Source organism: Balaenoptera borealis (assembly GCF_965194805.1).
Source record: "Balaenoptera borealis genome assembly, chromosome: 20".
NCBI classification, from domain to species: Eukaryota; Metazoa; Chordata; class Mammalia; order Artiodactyla; family Balaenopteridae; genus Balaenoptera; species Balaenoptera borealis.
Window position 1 is genome coordinate 48,791,430 of NC_138879.1, and position 22,517 is coordinate 48,813,946.

Genomic DNA, 22,517 nt, shown 5'->3' on the forward strand with positions numbered 1-22,517 from the left:
ACCACAAGTTTGTTCTCTATGTCTGTGAGTCTGTTTCCTTACAGAGTTTCTAATGACCTTTTGTCAGCCTCACTCTTAGAAATAAATGGATAGATAAGGATCAGACATTTGATGGAGCTCAGGTGAAACAGAGACAATGCAGAGAAGATACTTTACAAAAAGCCCAACTATGATTAATATTCCCAGAGTGCTTGGAGAGACATCACATTTATGAAATAAGAACAGGATGATTTTTTTTTAATTTATTTTATTTTTTTATTTACTTATTTATTATTTTTTGGCTGTGTTGGGTCTTCGTTGCTGCACGCGGGCTTTTCTCTGGTTGCCGTGAGCGGGGGCTACTCTTCGTTGCGGTGCGCAGGCTTCTCATTGCGGTGGCTTCTCTGGTTGTGGAGCACGGGCTCTAGGTGCATGGGCTTCAGCAAATAAGAAGTTTTTCTTTAAAAGTTTTTCTTTAAAGCAAAAATATGTAAACAAAATACATTGGAAGGTAAGGCTAAAGAAATCTAAAATGGAGAGAGAGGGTGGGGAGAGTGGAGAGGAGAGAGACAAGATTACTTGTTTAGAGAGTCCAACAACTAAATAATAGGAGTTTCAGGAAGTAAGAGAACAGAGAAAACTAATTGGGAGGAAATATTAAAGCTCAAGCTAATTTCCCAGAATTAAAGGATGAGTTTTCAAATGGAAAGGACTGACCAATTACCCAGCATGATTATTGAGGAAAGACCCACACCCAAGCCAATCTTCATGAAATTTCAGAGCACTGGAGACAATGGAACTGTTAAGAGAAATAAAACAGGTCTCACACAAAGTGTCAGGAATCAGAATGATACTGAATATATCATAATAAATATTGGCAGCTAGAAGACAATGGAGAAATGTCTTCAAAATTCTGAGGAAAAGTTGATTTCTAACCTAAAAGTCTAGTCAAACCATAATTCAAATGTGAAGGTTAATAAATACATATTTGAACATGCGTGGTCTCCAAAAATGTATCTCCCATGCAAGTAAATTTCTCAGGAAGCTCCAGGAGGATGATCTCCACCACAATGAGGATACCATGGGTCCATGTAACAGGGGCTCCAACATAAAGTAGAGACCAAGGATGTACATGTAAGGAAGTCCAGTTTTTCAGTGGATGCTAGGAGTCACTAATATATTTTGGAGCAGGAGGATGGAAAGCTTCAGAGGCAATATCACCAAGACAGCTGTGTTTGACTGTGCTGAGAGCAGTTTTAGACTCTCTCTAAACTGCTCTCAGAGCAGTTTTAGAGCTGCTGCAGACTTTGAGCATGTGATAGGTACGTAGAAAACCAACCAGCAGAACAAAGCAAGGTCATTTTAATGTCAGGGAAAACAGAAAGTTGTTGTTAAAGAAAAGATATTTAAACATAGCATATTACTATATGACTCAGCTGTAAACGATGTTACACGGTTATAACAAGTTAAGGACTTGAGTATCAATTTTTTTAAATTGTAAAACTATATTGGGAGGATGAGGAAGGATGTGTTTATGTGTCTACATCTGGTGTAAAATAGAGCAAAATCCTATTTCTATGGTAAAAAGTCAGTAGATAATATATAAAATAGGAACATTTTAAAATGACAGAGTAAATATCTCAATATCCAGAAGAAAGAGCTAAGAGGGTGCAAGTGGTGGCTTGTGGGGAGTGGGGCTTGAGGTCAGAGAAGGATAGAGCAAGGGATTGTTGAACCTTATTATAAACCTTATAGTTTTATTTTATTTTAAAATTTATGCACTTATATTACTTTAAAAAGTCAATTCTCCCTAAAATCTATCCATAAATTAAATGCAATTCCAGCCAAAATGCCATCAGGATTTTTTGAGAAACTGCACAAACTTACTCTTTTTAGAATAACTAAATTTATTTTGGAAACAGAGCAACAGAGGGGACTAGCTCAATCAGATTTTACGCTATAATATAAAGCCATAGGCATAAAACCAGAATGGTGATGCTGTGGGAATAGGTACATGAACCAGAGGAACAGAATAGAGCTCAGAAACAGACCCACACACCTATGGGAATTTGATATAAGGTGAAAATGACACCACAAGTCAATATGGAAAGGACGAATTATTCCATAGATGATGTCAGGGAAACTGTCTCACTATTTGGAGAAAAATAAAGTATGATTCCTATCACCTACACTAATCTGCACTCCAGGGGAATTAAATACCTATACGTGAAAGATGAAAAACCACAGGGAAAAAAAAAAGAAGGAAGTGAACTAGAAAAATGGGCAAATGCTGTCAATAGGTAATTCACAGAAGTGGAAATGCAGATGACTCACAAGCGTAAGAAGAGATGTTCAAACTCACTGGTATCAATGAAATGCAAATTAAAACAAGGAGATATCATTTGGTATCTACAGAGGGACAAAATGAGAGTTAGAAAATCTCAGGTGATTAGGAGAATCAGAGAAATGAAAATCCTTTTGTCATTCTGGGAGTGCAAACTGGTACAGATGTTCTGGAAAGAAATCTGACAGAATTGGGGACATCAAGGATGCAAAGACTCAACAGCCAGCAATCCCAACCTGGGGTACGTACTCCAGAGAGTTTTCAGGTCCATAAAGAAACATGTACAAGGATGTTCACTGCACCTCTGTTGTGAAAATGAGTTGGGAACATCCGTGGTGCCATCACTCGTGGAATATTTGGGTGCATCCCGTGTAAGGTTCTTCAGTAGGAGGATCTATGAGCTAGATGTACATGCAGCAGCATGTGTTGAGTACAGAAACAAAGGAAACCAAAAAAGATCCTTAGACCAATACAATTATGTAAATTTAAGACACATGCACAGAGCAGCGGTATGTGCTTTATAAGAATACGTACATATCCAAGGGCACATTTCAAACACGTAAAGGTGGGTGTTTCTGTGGAAGGGGATGGAGACTGTGTACCAAGGATAAGGGAGGGGTTAACATAAGCGAAGGGCCGTGCTTACAGAACCATGTTCTCTCTGAACTGAGGAAGCTGATGACCTCAACTCAGCTGCAAGGCATCCCCAGCCCCCAACATTTTCAGCCAAAGTCTCAGTGGAAAGTCTTGAGGATTTTGCAACATAATTCTCAAGTTTTTCTGGAAGGAGAAATAATGAAGAAAAGTTAAGAAAACTCTGAAAAAGAAGAACATCTAGGGATGACTTGGCCTACCAGATAATAGAATGTATAAATAATGCAGCAGTCACTAGAACAGTATGTTACTGGCACAGGAATAGACAGAAGAATCAATAGAACAGAAAAGAAAGGGCAGAAATAGACCGAAGAACTTAGCAAAACCTACTAGATGCTTAGAGTGGCATTTCAATCAGTGAGGGAAATGCTGGATTTTACAACAAATGACTAATGATTTTTGGAGGAAATGAGAAAATATGCACAGCAATAATTAAGTAGATATACAGGGTTTGAATGCCAGTTTTGCCACTGATTAGCTGTGTAATTGCAGGCAAGATGCTTAACCTCCTTAAGCCTCATTTCTCCCATATTTAAAAATGGGGTAATAAAAGTGACAACCTCATGTGATGATGAGGATTAAAAGAGATAATGGGTGTTGAAAAATAAAAACGTGGTGCCTATCACACAAAACGTGCTTTGTAAATGTTAGCTATTATTATTTCTACCCTATACCACATGCAAAGTAATGTACAAAATGAGACCATAAACATTCCAGGAAGAAAATAAATGAGAATTATTATAAATTTGGGGAGCAGAAGGGCTTTCTAAATATTACCCTAAGGGTGGAAAACATGAAGGGAAAGATAACAATTCTGACTACCAAAAAAACAACAAAAACTTCTTTATGCCAAATCCCACCACAGAGTTAGAACACAAATGGCAAACTGGGGGAAATATTTGCAATATGTACAGTAGACAAATGGTTAATTGTCTTACTAATCAACAAGGGAAAGATGGGAACAGCAATAGAAAAATACACTAAGAACATTAAAATTAAACAAGCAAAAAGAGATTACAAATACCTAAATAGAGGGGGAAATGTTCAATCTTTCTAATAAAAAATGCAAATTAAAGTGGAATCATTTTTTCATATATCAAATTAGTGTGATAGATTTCTATGATACTATTCACTTCTACTAATCAAGAAATGTGAAGGACTGAAGCTGATTGGTCAAGGAACAAACACCTTATCTGAAGGGAGCCAATCCACCAACAGGTGAGCTATTTGTGGTTTATGTGGCCAAATTAGAAAAGATGAGCTTGACCTAACATAGTTCTCTCTTGGGAAATAACACAGAGGGAAGTTGTTCATCAAAGGTAGCCAATGAGATGGAAGCACCATGTGTAATCAAGGATGGTGCAGCATGTTTGCAGGCACGTGTGAGCCAGAGTTGGGAAGAAATAAGATCAGGGGAAGACAGTTCTGAGGGAGCTAGAAGAAGGCTGAGCAGATGTCCCTATAGCAGCAGATAAACCATCACGGAGGGATTGAGAGGATCACTGGTCCCAAAATGACTGGCTCCTGCCCTTCTTTGAGACTGCTGGCTCATTTTTGCTTTTCTCCAAGCTATCTTTACACTAAACTTTCATTTACCTTGAGCTATTTCAGTGTGAGGTTTTGTTTGTTTGTTTGTTTTTTGGCTGCTCTGCGTGGCTTGTGGGATCCTAGTTCCCTGACCAGGGATCGAACCCAGGCCCTTGGCAGTGAGAGCATGGAATCCTAACCACTGGACTGCCAGGGAACTCACAACCCTGAGCTGTTTCTTTTTCTTACAACCAGAGGACCTCTGACTAGAACACAACACCGCTGAGACAGAGACAAAATGGTTGCTTTCATAGATGTGGAGTCCAATATCAGACACCTTAAAAAACAGATCCAGTAATTCCACATCTTGCTTTGATTCTCAGGATAAAATCATGGATGGACTGTAACAGTTTCTTTAAGAAGTGAAGATATAATCAACATATAATATTGTGTAAGTTTAAGGTGTACAACATATTGATTTCACACATTTGTATTGCAATACAATTGCCATTGTTAGCTAACAACTCTATTGCATCACATAATTATCATTTCTTCTAGTGACGGGAACAATTAAGATCTAGTCTCTCAGCAAGTTTAAGTTTACAGTACAGTTTTGTTGTCTATAGTCCCTATACTGTGTATTAGTTCTCCAGGACTTATTTATGTACTAATTACAGTTATGTACCTTTAAACAACATCTCTCCCATTCCGCCACCTCCCAGCCTTTGGTAACTATCATTCCAGTCTCTGTTTTTTCAAGTTTGTTTTTGTTTTTTTAAGATTCCACATATAAGGGATATTACACAGTATTTGCCTTTCACTGTCTGACTTATCTCACTTAGCATAATGTTCTCAAGGTCCATCCTTGTTCACAAATAGCAGGAATTCCTTTCTTCTCATGACTGCATATTATTCTGTTTTATATATATATATCTATATATATATATATATGCACACACACAACATATATATATATATATACACACATATATGTATCACATCTTCTTTATCCATCCATCTCTTGATGGAAACTTAGGTCATTTCCTTATCTTGGTTACTGTGAATAATGCAGCAAAAAACATGGGAGTGCAGATGTCTCTTCAATAACTTGTTTTCATTTCCTTTGGATGTATACCCAGAAATGGGATTGCTGGATCATATGGTAGTTCTATTTTTAATTTTTGGAAACATAACACTTTATTGAGCATTCACTATGTGTACTAAGTGCTTTACTTACATCATACCATTTTATCCACACAACAACCTGATACTAAAAAATTCCTATGCTTGTTTTATAGATGAAGAAATTGAATCATGGAGAAGTATGGCAGAGACAGTGTTCCTCCCCCAACATTCCACCTGCTCCCCACATTTCCCAGCCCCTTTCAGTTGGGTGGGGCCGGATATGCAGGCAGAATAAAGCCTGTGCATGACTCTCCAGCTCTACTCTCCCCCTGCATGATGCCCAGAAGGACAGTGTCCAGATGGGGTGGTGGAGCCAGCATCAACCGGGTACTTTGATTGTCTTTTGGAGCAGAGTTCCCCACTTCCCCCACTGACCCACATTGCATGTCAGGTATACCCTATAAATGAGAAATAAATCTTGTTTGTTGTGGTACCAAGATTTCAGGGTTTGGTTTGGTTTTAACTGCAACACAACCTGGCCACTGTATCATATCCAGGAGGGTCTGGGTAACTTACCCAACGGGACACAGCTAGTACACAGCAGAGTCAGGATTCAAACCCATGTCCGCCTGTGTTCTTTTTAAAAAATTGTGGTAAAATATACATAACATAAAATTTACCATTTAAAGCATTTTTAGGTGTATAATTTTAAATGGCATTAAGTACAATATTGTGCAATCATCAACCACTTTCCATTTCCAGAACATTTTTATCATTCCAAAGAGAAACTCTGTACCCAGTAAATAGTAATTCCCCATTCCTTTCTCCGTTGGCCCCTGGTGACCATTATTCTACTTTCTGTCTCTATGGATTTGCCTATTCTAGGTACCTCATATAAGTGGAATCATACAATATTTGTCCTTTGGTATGTGGCTTTTTTCACTTAGCATAATGTTTTCAAGGTTCATCCATGTTGTAGCATGGATAAGAATGTCATTCTTTTTGAATGGTTTTTCCCTTATAATACAAACAATTTCCATTGTTTGTATATACCACATTTTGTTTATCTGTTCATCTCTTGATGGACATTTGGGCTGTTTCCACTTTTTAGCTACTGTGAATCATGCTGCTATGTTTGTTTTAGTCCCTACTTTCATTTCTTTTCGGTATATACTTAGGGGTGAAATTGCTGGATCATATGCTAATTCTACATTTTGAGGAACTGACAAACTGTTCTTTTTTTTAAAGTCAGGTTTATTAAGGAATAATTTACATACAGTAAACTTCCCTTTTTAGGTGTACAGTTCTATGAGCTTTCTCCAACACATGTAGTCATATAACTATCACCACAATCAAGATAGAGCAGTACCATGACCCCAAAAGTCCCCTTGTGCTCCTTTGCAGTCTATCCCAAACCCTTACCCCTAGCCCATGGCAACTGATGATCCAATTTCTGTCCTTATAGTTTTGTCTTTTCCATAATGTCATACAAATGGAATCATTGGAGCCTGGTTTCTTTCAGTCAGCACAATTTATTCAAAATTCATACATCCATGACAGTGTATCAAGAATTTGCTCCTTTTTGTTGCTGAATAGTATTCCATTGATTGGCTATACCACATGTATTTGTATCCATTCACAGTTGATGACCACTTGGTTTGTTTTCAGTTTTTGGCATTTATGAATAATGCTGCTGTAGGCATTTGCATACACGTCTTTGTGCAGAGCTGTGGTGGGTTTTTTTTTGTTTTTTTGTTTTTTTTTCTTCTTTAGTTTCTGACCCCAGGACAAGTATCACCTTTTTTTTGTTGTTGTTGAAACTTTGGGTTTATTTATTTATTTATTTATTTATGGCTGTGTTGAGTCTTCGTTTCTGTACGAGGGCTTTCTCTGGTTGCGGCAAGTGGGGGCCACTCTTCATCGTGGTGTGCGGGCCTCTCACTATCGCGGCCTCTCTTGTGGCGGAGCACAGGCTCCAGACGCGCAGGCTCAGTAGTTGTGGCTCACGGGCCTAGTTGCTCCGCGGCATGTGGTATCTTCCCAGACCAGGGCTCGAACCCGTGTCCCCTGCATTGGCAGGCAGATTCTCAACCACTGCGCCACCAGGGAAGCCCTGTATTTTTTTTTTAATATTTATTTTTGGCTGTGTTGGGTCTTCGTTTCTGTACGAGGGCTTTCTCTGGTTGCGGCAAGCGGGGGCCACTCTTCATCGTGGTGCGCGGGCCTCTCACTATCGCGGCCTCTCTTGTTGCGGAGCACAGGCTCCAGACGCGCAGGCTCAGTAGTTGTGGCTCACGGGCCTAGTTGCTCCGCGGCACGTGGGATCTTCCCAGACCAGGGCTCGAACCCGTGTACCTTGCATTAGCAGGCAGATTCTCAACCACTGCGCCACCAGGGAAGCCCCAGACCTGTGTTTTTATTTCTCTGGGTAAATACCTAGGAGTGCAGTTTCTGGGTTAAACGGTAAATGTATGTTTAACTACTTTAAATTGTTTATCTGTTTTTCAAAGAAGCTATACCATTTTTGCATTTCCACCAGCATGCATGAGAGTTCAAGTTGTTCTGTGTACTCTATAACATTTGGTATTGTCAATGTATTTTTATTTTTATTTTTTTTAACATCTTTATTGGAGTATAATTGCTTTACAATGTTGTGTTAATTTCTGCTGTATAACAAATTGAATCAGCTATATGTATACATGTATCCCCATATCCCCTCCCTCTTGCATCTCCCTCCCACCCTCCCTGTCCCATCCTGTCAATGTATTTTTATTTTAGCTATTCTGGTAGGTATGTGGTGTGGTATCTCATTATAGTGTTTTTTTCTTTTTTTAATTAATTTATTGTTTATTTATGGCTGCATTGGGTCTTAACCACTGCACCACCAGGGAAGTCCCCACAAAGTACTTTTGATTATATACTCTCTCTGACCCACAATCGACCCTGAGAGGTAGGAATAAAAATATTATTACTCCTATTTTACAGAAGAAGAGACCCAGAGAAGCTAAGCATTCGGCCAAGATGACAAAGCTTTCGGTGGTATTTTCAATACATTATCGACCTTCATCAGTAAACACTGAGCTGCCTTTTCCAAGATCCAAGTTATTCCCATAAATCTGCCCAGTCCTCAGGAGCACTGGAAGCAAAAGTCAGTACTCACTACTTAATTTGGAGCTTACTGGTCTTTGAAAACTGGAAAAGCTAAGAGATTTGGTGCAACTGGGATCCAGGAGGACTGCCATTTGCACTACCCATGAGAAGTTGTCATGTGTCTCAACCCTGCTATGTGAACTGGCCATGGTCATGAAAACTTCATTGTATAAAAATGTAATTAGATGGGCTTCCCTGGTGGCGCAGTGGTTAAGAATCCGCCTGCCAATGCAGGGGACATGGGTTCGAGCCCTGGTTCGGGAAGATCCCACGTGCCGCGGAGCAACTAAGCCCGTGCGCCACAACTACTGAGCCTGCACTCTAGAGCCCGCGAGCCACAACTACTGAAGCCCGTGTGCCACAGCTACTGAAGCCCGCGCGCCTAGAGTCTGTGCTCTGCAACAGGAGAAGCCACTGCAATGAGAAGCCTGCGCCCCGCAACAAAGAGTAGCCCCCGCTCACTGCAACTAGAGAAAGCCCGCGTGCAGCAGCGAAGACCCAATGCAGCCAAAAATTAAATAAATGAATAAATAAATAAATTTATTTTAAAAAAATGTAATTAGAAATATTTTTAGAAGGATATTCCTGAGCTTCAACAAGAAAAAAAAAATCTGTTAATAAATAATTCAGTATCAAAGCAATAAACTGATTTGGCATAGGTTTTCAGTCATTTCTTCAGCCCACTAGCCACCCCCTTTTCCCTGGGAAGCACACCCACATATCACATCATTGGAGTGGGCCCTTAGGAACCGTTTTGCTACCACTTAACTCTGCCTCCTTGGCCCTGGCTGTTTGTGCCAGAGGGGGACAAGCCACCCTTGTTGATGATTAGATTTTTTCTTTGGGGAATTCAGGATTGGACTGAAACAGACAATCATTCTGCAGTTGGCTGGAATTTTAACATGTGAACTGGGGGTTATACAGCAGCTACATTCTGCATGTCAAATGGATCAGAGGAGAAAGAAAAGCAGATATGCAGAGAGAAAATGAATAAATCAGGGAGGGAAAGGTAGGGGCTCAAGATTGTTTAACTGTTCCTGGTTCCAGACCCTTTCAGTGGCCTCTCTGCCTACCTGTCCTTTGGTGCTATGAAAGCACCTCTCTATCCTTTAAAAATTGTCCCCTCCCCTTTTTTTTTTTCCTTAAGCTAGCTCAAAAGGGTTTCTGTTACTTACAACCAAAGAGTCCTAACTAATACAATGGAGGTAAATTGAGTTATCATGGAGTAGAAAGACATGGTCTTGAACTGGCTTATGGTAATTTAAAAAGAGAGCTGACTTTTTGGGCAATGGGTGCTATAACCGGGAGACAAAAGTTTCTCCCCTTTTATTCTTTATAAAATAAATTGCATGAAAGGGTTAGGCCAGCTGAGTGAACATCAGCTTGTACAATGAGAACAAGAGAGAGTATTACCCAGCTTAAACTATCATTTGTTTCCAACTGGGACAGAACAGGGAGGAGGGGTGAGGAGAGAAACTGGGGTAGAAGGGAAGCCAGTGGAGGAAGAAAGGAAATGTCTGATGTGGTGTGATGCCCAGAACACCTTTATACATTCACATTTGGAAACACCTCCACCTTTGAATGAAAAATGCTGGTCAACTGCCAAGTATTATTTTGTAAATTAGATACTCTCCGTGAAATTAGACTTTTGACACATTTCCAGCTATTTCTCTGAAGCAGGGTGAAATCCTGACTCTCTCTTTACAAAGAGAATTAAATACTGGGGTCTCGTGTTCTCCTCTTTGCCCAGAGTCTGGGTTTCTTTGCCGTGTTCCTGCTTTTGCCATTAGCTGTGATGAACAGAATGAATGATGCACAGAGGCGGGTGGGACAATGGGGCTGATTCATGGTTTGGGAAAACAGGGAATTGTCACAGAGCAAACAGTGGCCTTCCTTTTTGCTGGGGCCATTGCAATGTTGAGCTGAAAGCATCTTGTTTGGATTCTTCCAACCACTGGGTAAGCTTCTAAATGACAGGCGCAATGTGGGGTCCCCAGGGGTACTTAGAACAATCCTATACGCTGGCAGACGTTGTGTTCTTTGTAAACAGACAGAGAGAGGTCATTCAAACAGCTGTTAATTTCATTAAGAGGCCTCATTTTCAGGTCCCAGAACAGACATTTCTTTTTATGTCAGGATTATCTCTGAGTTTTATATTTACATCCACTCCTGGTACCTTAACTGGGATGTCAGGAAGCTCAGCTTACATTTGGACTGGTGTTTTGGCCTGGGCTTCAAAACGAATTTACCTTTAGAGCAGATTACATTTGACCAAAATTAATTTGATAGATAATACAGTACTATATATATACATGTTTATTGGCATCGTATTGTACGTGTTGTTTTGTGATGTTTTTCATTGAGCACTATAACATGAAAATATTAATTTGTCAACATATTTTAATCTACAATATCACTTCTAATGGGTGTGTCATGTGTGACTGTATGAACAAATCATCATTTATTTAACTTGTCTCTTTGTTGGACATTTAGGTTGTTTTCAGTTTTTCATAGCTATAAACCATGCGTCAATAAAAATTATTGTAGCTAAGTCTTTGCACATTTCCTTATTTCCCTAGGGAAAAAAATACTGGATTTTGATTACTGGATCAGAAGAGATGCATATTTTTAATATTTTTTACTCATGCTGAGAAATTGCCATCCAGAGTACAATTCATACTTCCTCTAGGTATGAAGTGCTTTCCTTCACACATACCCGGCTCTCTAGTCTAAACTTTATTTAGTTTATTTTCTTGGTTTTTCCAGGAAAATGACCATATAATCTACAAATAATGACTTTAGGGGGGATTTCATTTACCAGATGGGCAAAGTGGCAAGAATTATAATATTTCATTGTTGGTGGAAATATGGATAAGTGGATGTTCTCAAACGCTCTGCCCGTAACTTGTTTAGTATTTTTGAAGGATAATTTGAGAGTTTCTGTGAAAATTTTTAAATTGTGTATCCTTTGACCTAGCAATTTCAATTCTAAAAGACTATCCTGCACAAGTGAACAAAGATATATGCATACAGCTATTCATCAAAGCATTTTTTTAATCGCAAAAAATTTTCAAACAACTTACAGTTCATCAGTAGGGTATGGTTAAATAAATTATAGTACATTTATGCTATGGAATACTGTGAAGCCATTAAAGAGAATAAGGTAAATCTCTAGTACCAACCTGGAAATCAGTCCATGCTATTTTGTTATGTTTAAAAAATATTTAGCAAGGTATTAATATATTATTATTATTATTTTAAAAATAAATTTATTTATTTATTTTTTGGCTGCGTTGGGTCTTTGTTGCTGCACGCGGGCTTTCTCTAGTTGCCATGAGCGGGGGTGGGAGGGGGGTGGGGGGGGCTACTCTTCGTTGCGGTGCACCGGCTCCTCACTGCGGTGGCTACTCTTGTTGCAGAGCACAGACTCTAGGCGCGCGGGCTTCAGTAGCTGTGGCACACGGGCTCGGTAGTTGTGGCTCGCGGGCTCTGGAGCACAGGCTCAGTAGTTGTGGTGCACGGGCTTAGTTGCTCCGTGGCATGTGGGATCTTCCCAGACCAGGGCTCGAACCCGTGTTCCCTGCATTGGCAGGCGGATTCTTAACCACTGCGCCACCAGGGAAGTCCTAAGGTATTAATAGATCATGATCCCTATTTTATTTTTCAAAATCCAAGTATATACCTCAGAAATATACATAGAAAAGGGTATATTGAAGGTGATTACCTCTAAATAACAGAATTGACAGAATAATGAGTAATGTTTACTTTTTTACCTTACATGTTGTTTAAATATTTTAATGAACATTTGTTCTTCTAAAGAAGGGGGAAATTAATTTGTCTCCTCTTTCTCTGTTTGTGTACGTCTTTTCTCATCTTATCAAATTAGCTTATTTTTTATATTTTTATTTATTTATTTATTTTGGAACTTTAATTTTTATTTATTTATTTTTTGGCTGCGCTCCGTGGCATATGGCATCTTAGTTCCCCGACCAGGGATCGAACCCATGCCCCCTGCAGTGGAAATACAGAGTCTTAACCACTGGGCCGCCAGGGAAGTCCCTGCATTAGCTTAGAATTTTAAGAACAATTGTAACTAAAGTAGTAACAAATGACATCCTTGTCTTGTTCCTTACTTTAATAGTAATTTCTTTAATATTTTTCAATTAATATTGGCTGTTGTTTTCTGACACTTATTCAATTGGATATATTTATTGTGTTTGTTGAATTTTATTAAAAGCACCCATTGGGTTGATCATATAGTTTTTCGTTTTAGTTCAATTAGTGTGATGAATTATATTAATACATTTTCAAATGTCAAGTCTAACATCCCTATAACAAGTCATTCTTGGTTACAGTGTTATTATCTTAATGAGCTTTCTAGATTTGATATGCTAATGTTTTTATTGTGGTAAAAAACAAATAACAAAATTTCCATGTTAACCATTTTTAAGTACATAGTTCAAAAGTGTTAAGTATATTCACATTGTTGTGAAACAGACCTTCAAAACTTTTTTATTTTGCAAAACTTAAACTCTATATACCCATTAAGGTACTATTCTCCTTTTCTCCTTCCCCCTAGACCCTGGTAACCACCATTCTACTTTGTTTTTATGAATTTCACTGTTTTAGGATGTTTGATGGTATTTGTGTTCTTGTGATTGGCTTATTTCACTTAGCGCAATGTCCTCATGCTTCATCCATATTGTAGCATGTGACAGTATTTCCTTCCTTTATTAAGCCTGAATAATACATCATTGTATGTATATATCACATATTCTTTATTCATTCATCCTGCCATGGACATCTTGGTTGCTTCCACCTCTTGGCTATTGTGAATAGTGCTGCTGTGAACATGGGTGTGCAAATATCTCTTCGAGACCCTGTTTTCAATTTTTTCGGATACCCAGAAGTGGGATTTCTGGATCATATGGAACTTCTATTTTTAATTTTTTGAGGAACCACTATACTGTTTTCTATAGTACCATACAATATATTGTACCATACAATATATAGTACCATAGCATCATACAATCCCAGCAACAGTGCACAATTTCCAGGTTCCAATTTTCCACAGCCTTGACAACACTTATTATTTCCTATTTTTTTGTTTTTGATAGCAGCCATTCTAATAGGTGTGAGATGGTATCTCATTGTGGTTTTGCTTTGCATTTCTCTGATGATTAGTGATGTTGCCCATTTTTTCTTATGCTTCTTGGCCATTTGTATATCATCTTTGGAGAATGTCTATGCAAGTCCTTTGTCCATTTTTAAATCAAGTTATCTGATTTTGTATTGCTGAGTTGTAGGAGTTCTTTACATATTTTGGATGTCAACCCCTTATCAAATATATGATTTGTAGATATTTTCTCCCATTTCATAGGGTAACTTTTCACTGTATATTTACAATTTTTAACTATATGGTATTGGCCTGTTTTTTTTTTTAATGTTATTTTTGACAAGCTTATTTGCTACTGTGGTTATACAAATATCATTGATATCTTTCCTTACTCCCACTTGGAATTCTTTCAATTGCAAGTCAAATTCAAACTAATTTAAGAAAAAATGGGGTGGGGAGGATTTAGTGGCTCACACTTCTAAATCTTAAAAAGGGAAGGGATGGAAGTGCCCTCAAGCATGACTGGACCCAGGGTGTAGAGTCCATCAGGTTCTTTCTTCTCTTTATTTCTTGGCTCTGCCATTTTTCCTGTGTGAGGCTCATTATCTAATGTTGGCATTTGTCATGGACTGGAGCCACAGGCAGCTCTGGCCCCAGTCAGCACAGAGAGCACAAGAATACATTCTCCTTGTAACAAAATTCAGATAACATAGAAACTCAAAAGTAAGTATTGTAAATCTGCTTTCCACAGCAGCTGAATCGCACAAATCCAGGGGGTGCCATTTCATCATATTTTATGTGAAAGACTATGCACTCCCCAGAGAAAAGTGTGTATTTGTATACCAAAGAGATCATCTCATTTTTGCCTGTACAAATAGCGCTCGAATTTTACCATCCATATTAGATATAGTCTCTTGGCTTGTCAGCCAAAGGGTGGGCATGTGCATGACCCCAAGCTAGGCCGATCAAAACTCTCTTTCCTGGGGCTTTCCTGGTGGCGCAGTGGTTGAGAATCTGCCTGCCAATGCAGGGGACACGGGTTCGAGCCCTGGTCTGGGAAGATCCCACATGCCGCGGAGCAACTAGGCCCGTGAGCCACAATTACTGAGCCTGCGCGTCTGGAGCCTGTGCTCCCCAGCAAGAGAGGCCGCGACAGTGAGAGGCCCGCGCACCGCGATGAAGAGTGGCCCCCACTTGCCGCAACTAGAGAAAGCCCTCGCACAGAAACGAAGACCCAACACAGCCATAAATAAAAATAAACCCCCCCCCAAAAAAAGTTAAAACAAAACAAAACAAAACAAAAAAACTCTCTTTCCCTGTAATTTGAATATTGGTTTGGAAAACGAAAACATTATATGAGTGTGTTCATTCTAAGAGTGGTAACATGAGGGGCCTACCACAGGTTTGCTTCTTGCCGGCTCTCTAGGGCTGTTTCTGTTTTTCCTGAGACCTGATTCTTCACATTTTCCTTAAATCTCTGGGGGATCCCTAATTATTCAATAAACTCTTCCTGTTGTTTTCTTAAATTAGCCAATCAGTTTGTGTTGCTTGCCAGCAAAGAACCTTGACACACAAAACTGTATATTTATATACAATATATTTTTTTGTTTTTGTTTTGCCATAAATGGGATTATACTATATGTACTGTCCTGCAACTTGATTTTTTTTTTTTTGACTTTTTTTTTCACTTAATTATATGCCTTGTAGATTTCTCCATGTCAATATTTCTATTTATCTACCTCGGTCTTCTAGATCTCTTTCTTGGTGTGTGTGTGTATGTGTTTAAACACTGGGGTCACTCTACACATATGGTTTGTTACCTTCTTTTTAAATTGGTAAGCTATCTTAATCATATTTCTATGCTCATATATGGACATAAGTTATGAGTTTTAATGGCCGACTACTACACCATTGCCTGAGTATAAATTAATCTATTTACCACTTCCTTAATGGTGGCTATTTGGGTTGTTTATAATTTTTTTTGATAGTATTAAAAAAAAAAGCAACAATGAACATCCTTGACTAGACACATACTTGTGCATTTGTCCTGTTTTTCCTTAGGGTATATGCCCAGAGCTAGCCCTGCTCATTTACAGTTGTATACATTAAAATTTTTTAAGTGATTAATTTTTAATAAATATATATGCACATGGTAAAAAGTTCAAACAAAACGAAATATTTAGAGTACCAAGTGGAGTTCATACTAGGAATGCAACACTGGTTTAACATTTAAAAAAGTAATCAATGTAATTCACCTCATTAGCAAAATAAAGGAGAAAATATGATCATCTCAATAGATAAAAAAAAAAACATTGACAAAATTTGAAACTATATATTTATAATTTTGAAAAACCTCAGCAAATCAGAAATGGAAGGGAACTTTTTCAATCTGCTACAGAGCATCTAAAACAATCCTCAGTTGGGACTTCCCTGGTGCCACAGTGGTTAAGAATCCGCCTGCCGGGACTTCCCTGGTGGCACAGTGGTTAAGAATCCGCCTGCCAATGCAGGGGACACGGGTTCGAGCCCTGGTCCGTGAAGATCTCACATGCCGCGAAGCAACTAAGCCCGTGCGCCACAACTACTGAGCCTGTGCTCTAGAGCCCGCGAGCCACAACGACTGAAGCCTGTGCACCTAGAAGCCTGTGCTCTGCAACAGAGATGCCACCTCAATGAGAAGCCCACGCACCACAATGAAGAGTAGCCCCCGCTCGCCGCAACTAGAGAAAGCCCGCGTGCAGCAATGAAGACCCAACGCATCCAAAAATAAATAAATAAATAAATAAATAAATCTAAAACAAACTTCAGCTGACATTGTACTTAATGGTGAACTATTTTCTCCTAATAGTGGAAACAAGGCATAATGATTAGACAGAAAAAGTAAAACTGTTATTATTTGCAGATGACATGATTGTGCATGTAGAAAACACTATGGAATCTACCCAAAAAAGCCCTATTAGAGCTAATAAATGAATTAGCTAAATGAATGAACTAATAAATGCAGATCATAAAATACAAGGTCAATATACACAAATCAATTCTATTTCTGTATACTCACATTAAGCAATTGCAAAACAAAAACAGCCTTTATAACAGCATCAAAAACACCATATGGAGGACGAAATCTAATGAAAGATATGTAATTTCTTCTAACTGAAAACTACTGAGAGAAGTTAAAGAAGATACAAATATGTATAGAGATATGTACCATTTTTAATAGATTGGAAGGCTAAAATTAAGATATCAATTCTTCCAAATTTTAGGTATACATTTGATGAAATCCCAATCAAAATCCCAGCTAAGATTTATTTTATTATTTTCAAATTTATTTATTTTATTTTTGGCTGTGTTGGGTTTTTGTTGCTGTGCGTGGGCTTTCTCTAGTTGCGGCGAGCGGGGGCCACCCTTAGTTGCGGTGCACCAGCTTCTCATTGCGGTGGCTTCTCTTGCTGCGGAGCATGGACTCTAGGCGCACGGGCTTCAGTAGCTGCAGCACACGGGCTTGGTAGCTGTGGCTCACAGGCTCTAGAGCGCAGGCTCAGCAGCTGTGGCACACGGGCCCAGTTGTTCCGCGGCATGTGGCATCCTTCTGGACCAGGGCTCGAACCCGTGTCCCCCGCATTGGCAGGCAGATTCCCAACCACTGTGCCACCAGGGAAGCCCCTAAGATTTATTTTAAATATGAGTCTACTCTATATAATTCTATGTCAAAATTTTGAAAATCTGATGAAGAGAGAAAAGTATTATTTACCAAAAGAAAAAAAGACTCTAGGAAAAGATGAAAACCTAAAATAGTGGGAGTTCCCTGATGGTCCAGTGGTTAGGACTCCATGCTTTCATTGCCAAGGGCACAGGTTCAATCCCTGGTCAGGGAACTAAGATCCCACAAGCCGTGCAGCACAGCCAAAAAACAAAACAAAATCAAAAAAACCTAAAACACCAATGATCACAGGAGAAATTGAGGTCCTTGTCAAAGAACTACTCAAAAAAGTGCTATGCACAGATAGTTTCATGAAAAAATTCTTTCTAACTTTCAAGGAATCAATCATTCCTGTGCTATGTTTAAATTTTTTCAAGTATAAAAATGTATGAGTTGGGTTGTCTCTTTATTGTTGGTTTGTAGAAGTTCTTAATATATTACTGGATATCCATGTATTAAAGTACAATCATGGGCTTCCCTGGTGGCGCAGTGGTTAAGAATCTGCCTGCCAATTCAGGGGACACAGGTTCGAGCCCTGGTCCGGGAAGATCCCACATGCCGCGGAGCAACTAAGCCCGTGTGCCACTACTGAGCCTGCACTCAAGAGCCCGCGAGCCACAACTACTGAAGCCTGCGCGCCTAGAGTCCATGCTCCGCAACAAGAGAAGCCACTGCAATGAGAAGCCCACGCACCACAACGAAGAGTAGCCCCAGCTCGCTGCGACTAGAGAAAGCCTGCGTGTAGTAACAAAGACCCTACGCAGCCAAAAATAAAATAAATAAATTAAAAAAAAAAGTACAGTCATGTAGCGGAACGTTTGCAATGGGTGTGAGCATAGGCACTATGGGTTGCCATTTCTCCAAATGTTTTGAAGAAGCCAATCTGAGAGAATGGATTGGACACACAGAAGGACGCACTGACAAGAGGCTGAAGAGTGAATTCTGGAAAAACTCACATCTATTGTTCTAGTCCTTCATTCCTACCTTTTCTATAGTTGGTTATGTGAGCCAATACACTCCTCTTTTTGCCTTAGTTATTTCAATTTGTATTTGTCCCTTGCAACCAGAAGAGTACTAGTACAACAGTTATTTGAAATGGTGTTGTATGGCCCCAGCTGACATTTTGATTGCAGCCTTTTGAGAGACCCCAAGCCAGAACTGCCCCGTCAACCTGCTTTCAAACTCCTGATTCACAGGGACTATAAGATAGTAATGTTTGTTTTAAAAAGATAATGTTGGGAGTTTCCTGGTAGCCTAGTGGTTAGGATTCTGGGCTTTTACTGCCGTGGCCCAGGTTCAATCCCTGGTCCTGGAATTGAGATCCCACAAGCTATGCGGCACAGCCAAAAAATATATATATATGTTGTAGAAATTTGTCTATTGACATAGAAAGATAGTTATGATATATTGCTGAACTGAAAAAGCAGGCTACAAAACAGCATATGTGGTATGATTAAATTTTTTAAAAATAAAATACATATGCAAATGTAACTATATAACTACAATGAAAAGCTCATGGGCGGCGCAGTGGTTAAGAATATGCCTGCCAATGCAGGGGTCACGGGTACGATCCCTGGTCCAGGAAGATCCCACATGCCACAGAGCAACTAAGCCCGTGCGCCACAACTCCTGAGCCCACGTGTTGCAGCTACTGAAGCCCGCGCACCTAGAGCCTGTGCTCTGCAACAAGAGAAGCCACCGCAATGAGAAGCCCATGCACCGCAACGAAGAGTAGCCCCCGCTCGCCGCAACTAGAGAAAGCCCCGGGCGCAGCAACAAAGACCCAACGCAGCCAAAAATAAAAATAAAAACAAGCAAACAAAAATGTTTATGGAAAGATAGATACCAAGACAGAAAAAGAGGTTGTCCCTGTGTGAGAGGATTTATTTTCATGTTCCTTGTCTTTTTGTTTATTTGTTTACATGTTTGTTTCCTGATTATTCTGTAATGAATGAAAGAGAATCTTTTTTTTGAAAAAATTGATAATGCTCAGTGTTTTAAGGGGGAGTGAAGCCACTGGCACTGCCTTTCTAAAAAGTAACTTTACATGTGCGTTAAGAGTCTTAAAAAAAGTATGCACTTTTTGGCCTAGTAATCCTAATCTTTGGATTAGAATAAGATATTTCCTGTCTTAAGGAAATAACTAGTTCAATGCAGCAAAGATTTATGTTCAAGAATTTTCATCATATTCTATATTTTAATGAAATATTAGAAATAACCTTAATGCACAATAAAAGAATAATTGTAATTCCAATCAGAGCATCTTGGGCTACAATGACTGAGGAGTACTGGGCATTAGTGCCCAGGGACCAGGGACATGACACATCCTTCATAAAAAAGGATTGTCCTAACTTTCATTTCTGGAAAAATGGAGTAGGTGTACTTTTCCCTGTTGTTCTTTCTAAGTACAACTGGAAAGCCTGAACATTGTGAACAAACATAAGAAACACTTCCAAACTCATTGTATGTAGTCAGCATTACTCTGATAACAAAGCCAAAGACATTACAATAGATATAAAACTACTAATATCTCTTACGAATATTGATGTAAAAATCCTTGATAAGATACTAGCAAATAAAATTCAGCAGCATATTTAAAAGATTATACACCATAACCAGCTGAGATTTATTCCTGGAAGGCAAGGATGGTTCAACATATAAAAATCAGTTAATGTAATACACCAATTTTTTTAAATGAAGGGAAAAAAAAAACTACCTGATCACCTCAATTGTTGCAGAAAAAAGCACTTGACAAAATTCAATATCCTTTCATGAGAAAACACTCAACAAATTATGAATGAAAAGAAACTTCCTCAACATGGTAATGACCATAAATGCAAAACCCACAGCTGACATCATACTCATACTGACATCATACTCATACTCATAGTGGTGAAAGACTAAAAGCTTTTCCCTTAAGATAAGGAAAATGACAAGGATTCCTGCTTTCACTACTTCTATTTCAACTTAGGACCCGAAGTCTTAGCCAGAACAATTAGATAAGAAAAAGATATAGAAAGCATTGAAATTGGACAGGAAGAAGTAAAAATATCTCTATTTGCAGATGATATGGTCTTAAATGTAGAAAACTCTAAAGATTATACACGCACGCACGTGCACGCACACACACACACACACACACACACACATGCAAACCTGTTAGAGCTAATAAGCTCAGCAAAGTGGCAGAAGAAAAAATCAGTGCATTAAAATCAGTTGCATTCTATACACTAAAAGTTAATAATCAGAAAAGGAAATTAAGAAAACAATTCCATTTACAATAGCATCAAAAAGAATAAACTACTTAGGAATAAATTTAACCAAGGTGATGAAAGATTATAAGGAAAATTACAAAACATTGCTGAAAGAAATTAAACAAGACCTAAGTAAATGGAGAGACATCCCATATTCATGGATTGGAAGATTTAACATTGTTAAGATGACAATATTACCCAAAGTAATCTATAGATTCAATACAATCCTTATCAAAATTTCAATGGCATTTTCTGCAGATATAGAAAAACCTACCGTAAAATTCATGTGGAATCTTAAAGAAACCCAAGTAGCCAAAAAAGAACAAAGTTGGAGGACTTGCTCTTCCTAATTTCATCACTTAGTACAAAGCCACTGTAATCAAAACTCTGTGGCACTAGTATAAGGACAGACATATAGACCAGTGGAATAGAAGAAAGAGTCCAGAAATAAACCCTTGCATACATGGTTAACTGATTTTCTTTGTGGGTGCCAAGATCATTCAATGGGGAAAGGACAGTCTTCAACAAATGGTGCTGGGAAAAACGGATATCCACCTGCAAAAGAATTAAGTTGGACCCTTACTTTACACCATATACAAAAATCAACTCAAAATAGATCAAAGACTGTTTTGGATTGGGTGTTTTAAAATTTGAACTCAATATCCTTAATAGTTATAGGGCTATTAGAATTATTTCATATTGGGTGAACTGGAGTAGTTTGTGGTTTTTGAGGAACGGGTTCATTTCATCTATAAGCTGTCGAATTTATGTGCATAGTATATTTCATAATGCTCCTTTATTATCTTTTTAATGTCTGCATTGTCTGTAGTTATATCCCCCTTTTCATTCCTAATATTGGTAAACTGTGTCTTCTCTCTTTTTTATAATTTAAAAACTTCCAAAAAAATATTTCCAGGCCCAGATGGAAATCAAACATTTAAAGAAAAATTAACACCAATTCTAGATAATCTCTTCCAGCAAATACAAGAGGAGAAAACACTTCCCAATTAATTTTATGAAGCTAGTATTATCCTGATACCAAAACCAGAAAAGACAGTATAAAAAAGAAAACTGTAGACCAATATCCCTCATGAATACATACACAAAAGTCCTTAACAAAATATTAGCAAATAGAATTCAGCAATATATAAAAATAATTATACATCATGACCCAGTGGAATTTATTCCAGGCATGCAAGGCTGATTCAATATGTGAAAATCAATCAATGTAATTTACCATATTAACAGGTTAAAGAAGAAAAATCACATGATCATAACAATTGCTACAGAAAATCAATGAAGAAATACTATACTCTGTCATGATAAAAACTCACAAAAATAGAAATAGAGGAGAACTTCTTCAACCTGAAAAAGTATCTGTGAAAACTCTACAGCTAACATTGAAAGTCTAAATGGGGAATTGCCTGGCGGTCCATGGTTAGGATACAGTGCTTTCACTGCCAGGTCCCAGGTTCAATCTCTGGTCAGGGAACTAAGATCCTGCAAGCCACATGGTGCAGCCAAGACAGACAGAAAGCAAGCAAGCAAGCAAGCAAGCAAGTCTGAATGCTTTCCTCCAAATACTGGGAACAAATTAAGAATGTCTGCTCTTATCACTCTTATTCAACATAGGGTTGGAAGGGCAACAGGCAAGAAAAAGAAATAAAA

At 38.6% G+C, this 22,517-nt stretch overlaps 1 long non-coding RNA gene across 3 annotated transcripts in view; it reads left to right on the forward strand.

Annotated features, from left to right (window-relative positions):
* The window catches only part of LOC309617905, a 62,689-nt gene extending 40,172 nt beyond the window's left edge, over positions 1-22,517 (forward strand). For all 3 annotated transcript variants that reach the window (XR_014238179.1, XR_014238180.1, XR_014238181.1), the window contains one exon: positions 8,615-22,517. This is a non-coding gene — a long non-coding RNA (uncharacterized lncRNA). The remainder of the gene's footprint in view (positions 1-8,614) is intronic.